Below are 8,400 nucleotides of genomic sequence, written 5' to 3'. Positions count from 1 at the left end.
GTGATTGTGGTTGCAGTGCCCAAATATATCTATAACGATTTTTTATGATATTATAGATCGAGATGCTTTGATGGTGTTTTGTTGCTTTGCCTCTACAGCTATTCTCTAAAGTGGGACAAGTAGGAGAGGAGTGGCAAGCTCTATCAAGGGAGAGAGGAAACAAGCAAGGAGCCAAGTGAAAGATCTAGGTTGGTCCCCCTTTGCTTCTCTCTTATCTATCATACATAAAGGAAATTTCAATTTTCTTTGATTGTTTGTTTCTAAGATAGTTACCCATCTTAGTGGGACTAGCAGATCGAAAAGACACTAGTTTTCCCGGAAACAAAATGGCGACTCGACTGGGGAGGGTGCAACACTAGGACTTCCCGGGAGGTCACCCGTCCCAGTACTACTCTATCCCAAGCGCGCTTAACTGCAGAGTTCTGATGGGATCCGGTGCATTAACGCTAGTATGACCGCACCCCACAAAAGGATCTTTTAGTATGCATCGCACCTGGCTAGTGTAGCAGCTAGTATGGATCGCACCTTTACCATGGAGCAGTCAGTATGGTCTAGTTTTGGCCATTTCTGAGTATTTTTTTCAGGTGGAACTTTAGGGAAATGATGTAATCAGTTGACCATGATCCTTTAGGGTATGAAACAACACTTTTAGGGGTTAAAGAGCCCTTGGTTTATCGACATATGTGATTGGGGTTGAAGTGCCCAAGGAAAACTAGTGTCTTTTCGATCTGCTAGTCCCACTAAGATGGATAGCTATCTTAGAAACAAACAATCAAAGCAAATTGTGATTTCCTTTATGTATGATAGATAAGAGAGAAGCAAAGGGGGACCAACCTAGATCTTCCACTTGGCTCCTTGCTTGTTTCCTCTCTCCCTTGATAGAGCTTGCCACTCCTCTCATACTTGTCCCACTTTAGAGAATACCTGTAGAGGCAAAGCAAAAAAACACCATCAAAGCATCTCGATCTCTAATATCATAAACAATGCATAATCAAAAATACATTGACCATACAATTGCATTCACAAATAACAACATCACAAATACATGATTATATGGAGGAAAACTCAAATAACTTTATTAATAGTAGAAGAGAGGATTACAACCCAGTTGTTTGATCCAGCATCATCCTCCCAGCATCAAAGCCCTCTTCACCTCATGAAAAGCAAGATCACCCAACAATACAATGTTCCTTCTCAAAGAGAAACCAACAACACTTCCTTACAAATTACAAAATTCCAGCCTCCAGATCTCTCAGATGAGGGATCCATTTATAGATGTCTTGCAAGGGTGTGAGTCAGCTCTGGGTTTCTGATTAGTGTCATTCCACTGATAGTTCTTGGTTCCACTTGGAGATTTCTTTGATCTCTTACTCATCCCTGGGCAAATTCAGAGAGGCAAGTGTCATATGAGAAGTTTCTAGAAGATTCCCTGGGCATCCACTTAGCAAACTGTCTCTGCCATTTGTCTATTCTCGTTCATCGCACCCCATAAAAGGCTCTTTTAGTATGCATCACACCTGGCTAGTGTAGAAGCTAGTATGCATTGCACCTTGACCATGGAGCAGTCAGTATGGTCCAGTTTTGGCCAGTTCTGACTAGTTTTTCGGGTGGAACTTCTGGGAAATGATGTAATCAGTTGACCATGATCCTCTAGGGTATGAAACAACAATTTTAGGGGTTAAAGAGCCCTTGGTTTAGCCACAGTTTTTCCCAAAGGGAAAATTATAGAACAAGAATATGTTATCCTCCTCAAGCTGGACAAAAATAAAGAGGTACTGGTCAGCAATGACTGGGGAAAAAGGGAAGAAAACTTGAAAAACTTTATTGGTAGTAGGTCGCTCTTGAACATGACACTTTCACTCCATCACCATGATTGATTCAGGTTGGGTTATTCCGTTCACCAATCATATCACCATTGGTCCTCCGTACCATCCATCTTTTGGGGTTAACGCTACCAATCCATCTCAGTGTCGCCGACATGTTCAAGAGAAGTCATTCAGAGAATTCACCCTGCTATCAGCCTTTTGAGCCTTGGTTGTGTTCTTACCATCACCTCCATGATTTTGGCCGATCATACGCTTCCACCTGATTGTTTACCCTTTTGAGGAACAGCTGCGACGAGTGATTCTGTCAGCCACCCTCTTCACACTGCCATGTTTTGCATTTAGACTGTGTGCGAAAGATGATTTAGGAAAAGTGCATTTAGTGTGTGCTCTTTGCTCTCTACTGGAAGAATCGTACTCTTCTTTCCTTAGTAGCTAGGATTTTCATTGCTAAAAGAAAATAAACAACTGTTTATCACTTTAGATTGCATATTTAGGATTGTATATCTACATCACGCGGTGAACCTTGAAAGACAAACTTCTAAAAAGATCAACTCTAAAATAAAACTCAATGAACATAAAAACACTTTGGAACCTAACGCAACACATCTAGAAGTCTAGGCTAGAGACGTGTTCCAGCATCATAAAACTTGGTAACTATCGTTTTCATCGAAGGTTGGTTGATTCCTCCTCTTTGATACGACAAGTGCCAGTACGGACTTGTGCTCCCCGTACCATCGAGTATATATTGGGAGACCACAATAGGCTAATATCCTTTATCCTTAGGAAGTCGTGTCTGTCGCCCTATTAATCACAATGCACTGAACACAGCATTTGGGAAGATTTACTACCATCCGTAAAGTCCTTGGTAATTTTTGTTTAATTTACCACCAAGGTGTATATTTCAGTTTTGCGATTGGTTTGGTAATCCCTCTATCTAGATTTCCAGAGTAGTCACTTTCATTCCTTTTCGACTCCTTAAAAGAAAAGGTCCATCTGAGCACTTGTCACTTCAAGCTCATTAAAAATCGAAGGCAACTAGAGTCATCTTTAGATTTTTCTAGACTCTTAAAAATTGAGAAAGCAAAGTTGTGTCAAAGCGTCATTAAAATTTATTTAAATCGGAATAACATCCCTGTTCCTTCATTGATCTTAGGTTGAGATAATGGAGTCCAATCAAGGAACCCCTCTTGGAGGGAATCCTAGTCCTTTCTCTTCTTGGGGAGATATTGGTGCTCCGTATATGGCTACATTGTCCCTTCCGAGAATCACAATTGGCCTGCCAGTATGGCTATTCTCAACCTTTGTCGTTCAAAATACCGTAATTCCTTAGCAATCGAATCAGCAACCAGATGATACTGAAGTTGTCCCTTCACCTTCTACTTCACTTTTTTCTCCCTCTCCTTCTTCCTCTTCGCTTGGTGAAACTAGTGATACTAAAAACCAAGTAGCTGAGAAGAAGAAAAAAGGGAAGGAGAAGAAGAAGAAGAACTCAGTTAAGCAAGGGGGCAACCATGCATCATCCGGTGAAAATCTGCACACCGAACTTTCCAAACCTAGATCTCCATGCATAATTTGAAAAGGAGGCCATTTTCATTGAGATTGTCCTTGCATCCCGCGGATCTTGAGAGAATGGTCTCCCCGTTCGCACCATCCGGTGTCATCAACCTCTGGAAATCAGGTTGACAGCACACCATCAACTAGTGAAGTCAATGGACAAGAAAGAAAGGTCAGATTTCCATGTAGGTTATGTGAAGGCAATCATGCTATTCACCATTGTCCTTTTTTGGATGAAGCCAAAAGTGTCTTGGATAATCGTCCTGCTTCACCGCAGCAATTTCCACCTAGATACAAGAAACTCTCACCAAGTCTGTCGCTAGTTGAAAACCCGACTGGCATAACTCAATTATCGGTTGAAATGCCTATCATTGAAAGTGAACCTTCTGAGTCCATACCGGACCAAAGTCAACAGGTCGAGATGGCAGTCGACCCAGTCTTGCCTTCAGAAGGTCCACCTTCAGATGATACAATTTCCAAAGAGAATGAGAACGACACCATTCAAATTCTTTTTGTCAATACAGAGTCTGATGAACTTGGGGGCAATCCACCCATTCCTTTACAATAGGAGGAAAGTCCCCCAATTCAAGGGGTTCATCCAGCCGTTTATCCGATACCCCCTCCGAGCAGTCTAGTCGTTTCCTTTGATTGGAATCAACTAGCAAGACCCCGCCTTCCATCTAATGTACCATTCTAGATCATAGTACAAGTTTACAAAATGATCGTGTCTGGCACTATCATAGATGAAGGGGCTTTAGTGAGTATCCTTTCCTCAACTGCTTGGAAAGCACTTGGTTCGCCATCGCTTCTGCCTGAGACACAAAATTTGTCAGGCTTTAACAAAGGAACTAGTCGACCATTAGGGATCCTTCCAAAGTTACCGATAACTTTGAAAAGGAAAATTGTTCACTTGAACGTGATGGTAGTCCAAGGGCCACTAGATTACAATCTACTCCTTGGGCATGACTATGTTTATAGCATGGAAGCTATTGTTTCCACACTCTTTCGAGTAATGTGCTTCCCACATGAAGGCAGAATGGTACAGCTTATCGAGCAACTTTCATTTCTCGGTTCAAACACAGCTACAAGTCAAACATCATCCCTAAATGATCTCTCTGCATCGAGAATGTCTCTTCAACCTTCATTTCATCCACCTATTTACCACGGGTAGTCCGGTGAATGTAACGAAGCTTAGAGGGCATGCACCCTGGTCTGCTTCGGCAGGCGAACCCATCTGAAAAGATAGGTTTCCGGACAAGTTATGTGATTGGAAGCTCACACATTCACCTTTGTCTATTTCGATGGACAGAGCTAAGGAAGTGTTTTTTGTCTAACCATGGACAGAAGAAATCCTGCCTAACCGCAGGGACTTCCATATGGTGACCTAGAAACTCTCGTTTTCTCAATACCTGGGGGCATGCAAACCTTTTTACGCAAGCAAAAGACGACCAATTTCATTTTTTAGCTTTTTAGCGTTTTTTTAGCTTTTTAGCTTTTTAGTGTTAACTTCTTGGGTTAGGTGATTGGTCTGACCACCATTCACCTTCGTCTGCAGCACGTAAACGAAGCAAAGGAAAGGTTGTGTCTAGACGAAAGACAGAACCATCCTACGTAATCTCAGTAGTTCCTTAACTTTAATGTAGTTAGCTCTGTAGTTTGGTCGTTTCTAGCCTACATAAAAAGGCAATGAGCACATGTTATCGTAGAGTTCAAGCTCACTAAAAAATAAACCTACCAATGAGAGACATATTTAAACGACTGGGATGAGCAATGTTTCCCCAAGGTTCAAGCTCATTAAAAAATAAACGTGCCAATGAGCAATGTTTCCGCAAGGTTCAAGCTCGTTAAAAAATAAACCTACCACTGAGCATAGTTTCCTCTGATTCAAGCTCATTTTAAAAATGAGTCCACCCTCGGTAAATAACCTTCGTGATTGCCCTGCTATTAGCCTTTTGAGCCTAGGTTGTGTTCTTACCATCACCTCCATTCTTTTGGCCAATCATACGCTTCCACTTGATTGTTTACCCTTTTGAGGAACAGCTGCGACGAGTGGTTCTGTCAGCCACCCTCTTCACACTGCCATGTTTTGAGAAGTTCCAAACTTACCTGGAACCAGTTGCTACCCGAAAACACCACTCGTTCCTAAAAAATTAGTCTCTTTTAAACTCTTTTTAGACTCGTTAAATATAAGAAGATTGTCGAGCTATTGGCCTTTCTAGCTCATTACAGTAAGGGGAAGTGCCATCCCTCCTGTATTTTAATCTTTTTGGACCTGAGGGATTATCCCACAAAAAGATCGAGCATTTGTCTTTTTCGGCTCGCTAAAACGATCGAAAAGTCATCCCTTTCATATTATTTTATACTTTTTCAGACTTAAGGGATTATGCTACGAAAAAAGACTGTTGTAGTTTCTTTTTCGTCCCTTTTCAAACTCTCTAAACATGAAAAGGGCCGAATTGTCTTTGTCGTTAAACTCGTTAAAACAATAGTGACAAACTTGTCCATCCAAACAAGAACGAGTTTCACTATCGCTAGGCTCGCTAAAACATAGCGACAGGTTTACCCGAAGGGAAAATTATAGAACAAGCATATGTTATCCTCCTCAAGCTTGACAAAAATAAGAGGTACTGGTTAGCAATGACTGGGGAAAAAGGGAAGAAAACTTGAAAAACTTTATTGGTAGCAAGTCGCTCTTGAACATGACACTTTCACTCCATCACCATGATTGAGTCGGGTTGGGTTATTCCGTTCACCGGTCATATCACCATTGGTCCTCTGTACCATCCATCTTTTGGGGTTAAAATCCATCTCAGTGTCACCGACATGTTCAAGACAAGTCATTCAGAGAATCCGTTGTCCAGCTAACGCCTCATCCACTGCAAAACCTTCACCCTCCATTTTTCATGACCGCCATTCTTGAACCTTGTATCATCAGATCATTTTCACCTCCAGAAAAATCATTTGCCTCGTTTTGTGTCGTAGATGTGGGATACATCAAGGCCCTCCTATGACGGGTCACTTCTTGTCGACATCAACTCATTATCCAAGAAGTTGACTTAGAAACAACCCTTTCAGTACTTTGAACCTTGCATGCCTCAATGGCAAGTTTCTCACTTCCAGCAATAGGTATACATCAATGGCCTTCGACTGAAAAATTTTGCGTGGTGTTTGACATCGACTCATATATTCACACCACGTGAATTGTACTGTAGTACCTTGAGGGTCATTATCATTATCAGTGATTCCTCTCGCGCCTGTTAACAGCTTACATTATTGGCTGGTAATCAGGCGATGTCTTTCCATGTTCGACTTCAGAACATATTTTCACATGCATCGACTTGTACATCGGGCGAAGATTGAACGAGTTTGAAGACCCCGGAACTAGTTTCATCCATCCGAGCTGCAATATATCAGGAAAATAAAGACATCAAATGTACACAGAAGCTACACAGATGATCATCCAAGCTAAAGGATGATGACTCTACACATAAAGAATCATCGGTCTGCAACAGCAGACGATTATCTGTCCTATGTACATGAAAATGAGTTTATAAAGTTGAGCATGGGAATGCCCACCTCAGCTATATCATGAAAATAATATGATGACGATGTATTGCATTGTATCTTATACAGGTCACCTTTCAAGTCGAATACCTCGGATCCTCATGATAAAGCATTTCACCCGACATCAAAAGATTTACGACCTCATGCTTTAGGGGGCAACTGTTATAGACATATTTGGGCACTTCAACCCCAATCACATATGTCGATAAACCAAGGCCTCTTTAACCCCTAAAAGTGTTGTTTCATACCCTAAAGGATCATGGTCAACTGATTACATCATTTCCTAGAAGTTCCACCTGAAAAAACTACTCAGAACTGGCCAAAACTGGACCATACTGACTGCTCCATGGTCAAGGTGTGATGCATATTGCCTGCTACACTAGCCAGGTGTGATGCATACTGAAAGAGACTTTTGTGGGGTGCGATGAGCGAGAATAGACAAATGGCAGAGACAGTTTGCTAAGTGGATGCCCAGGGAACATTCTAGAAACTTCTCATATGACACTTGCCTCTCTGAATTCACCCAGGGATGAGTAAGAGATCAAAAAAATCTCCAAGTCGAACAAAGAACTATTAGTGGAATGACACTAATCAGAAACCCAGAGCTGACTCACACCCTTGCAAGACATCTATAAATGGATCCCTCATCTGAGAGATCTAGGGGCGAGAATTTTGTAATTTGTAAGGAAGTGCTATTGGTTTCTCTTTGAGAAGGAACATTGTATTGTTGGGTGATCTTTCTCTTCATGATGTGAAGAGGGCTTTGATGCTAGGAGGATGATGCTAGATCAGATAGCTGGGTTGTAATCCTCTCTTCTACTATTAGTAAAGTTATTTGAGTTTTCCTTCATATAATCGTGTATTTGTGAATGTTGTTATTTGTGAATGCAATTGTATGGTCAATGTATTTCTGATTCTGCATTGTTTATGATATAATAGATCGAGATGCTTTGATGGTGTTTTGTTGCTTTGCCTCTACAGGTATTCTCTAAAGAGGGACAAGTAGCAGAGGAGTGACAAGCTCTATCAAGGGAGAGAGGAAACAAGCAAGGAGCCAAGCAGAAGATCTAGGTTGGTCCCCCTTTGCTTCTCTCTTATTTATCATACATAAATGAAATCGTAATTTTCTTTGATTGTTTGTTTCTAAGATAGCTACCCGTCTTAGTGGGACTAGCAAATCGAAAAGACACTAGTTTTCCCGGAAACACCATTGGCGATATCCCAAAAACTATGTTAATGAATGATGTCCTTGTTTCAGCTTGCAATTCCATATGGAAGAGTCATTGGGGACCAACTAAGATCTTAATTTCTGAGATAGGGAGTAGTTCCTTTCATATTTTATTTTCCATATTTTCCTCCACAGTTCATCCCCTCCCTGAAACCATCACCACCAAATCTTAGCTCAAAAAAAAACTTAGGATCTTTGAGTCAAGAAACCCTGGACCCCTTTTCAAGG

General features: G+C 41.3%; 1 pseudogene; it reads right to left on the bottom strand.

The window, feature by feature from the left end:
• Positions 1 to 344: 344 nt before the first annotated feature.
• On the bottom strand, positions 345 to 463 carry LOC149247477 (5S ribosomal RNA; annotated as a pseudogene).
• Positions 464 to 8,400: the final 7,937 nt, after the last annotated feature.

The sequence above is a fragment of the Pinus tabuliformis genome, chromosome 7 (genome assembly GCF_031772625.1).
Source record: "Pinus tabuliformis cultivar Carrire ecotype Pingquan chromosome 7, CPIR1, whole genome shotgun sequence".
NCBI classification, from domain to species: domain Eukaryota; kingdom Viridiplantae; phylum Streptophyta; class Pinopsida; order Pinales; family Pinaceae; genus Pinus; species Pinus tabuliformis.
The sequence above is the reverse complement of the archived record's forward strand: the minus strand, read 5'-3'. Positions and strand labels throughout refer to the sequence as shown.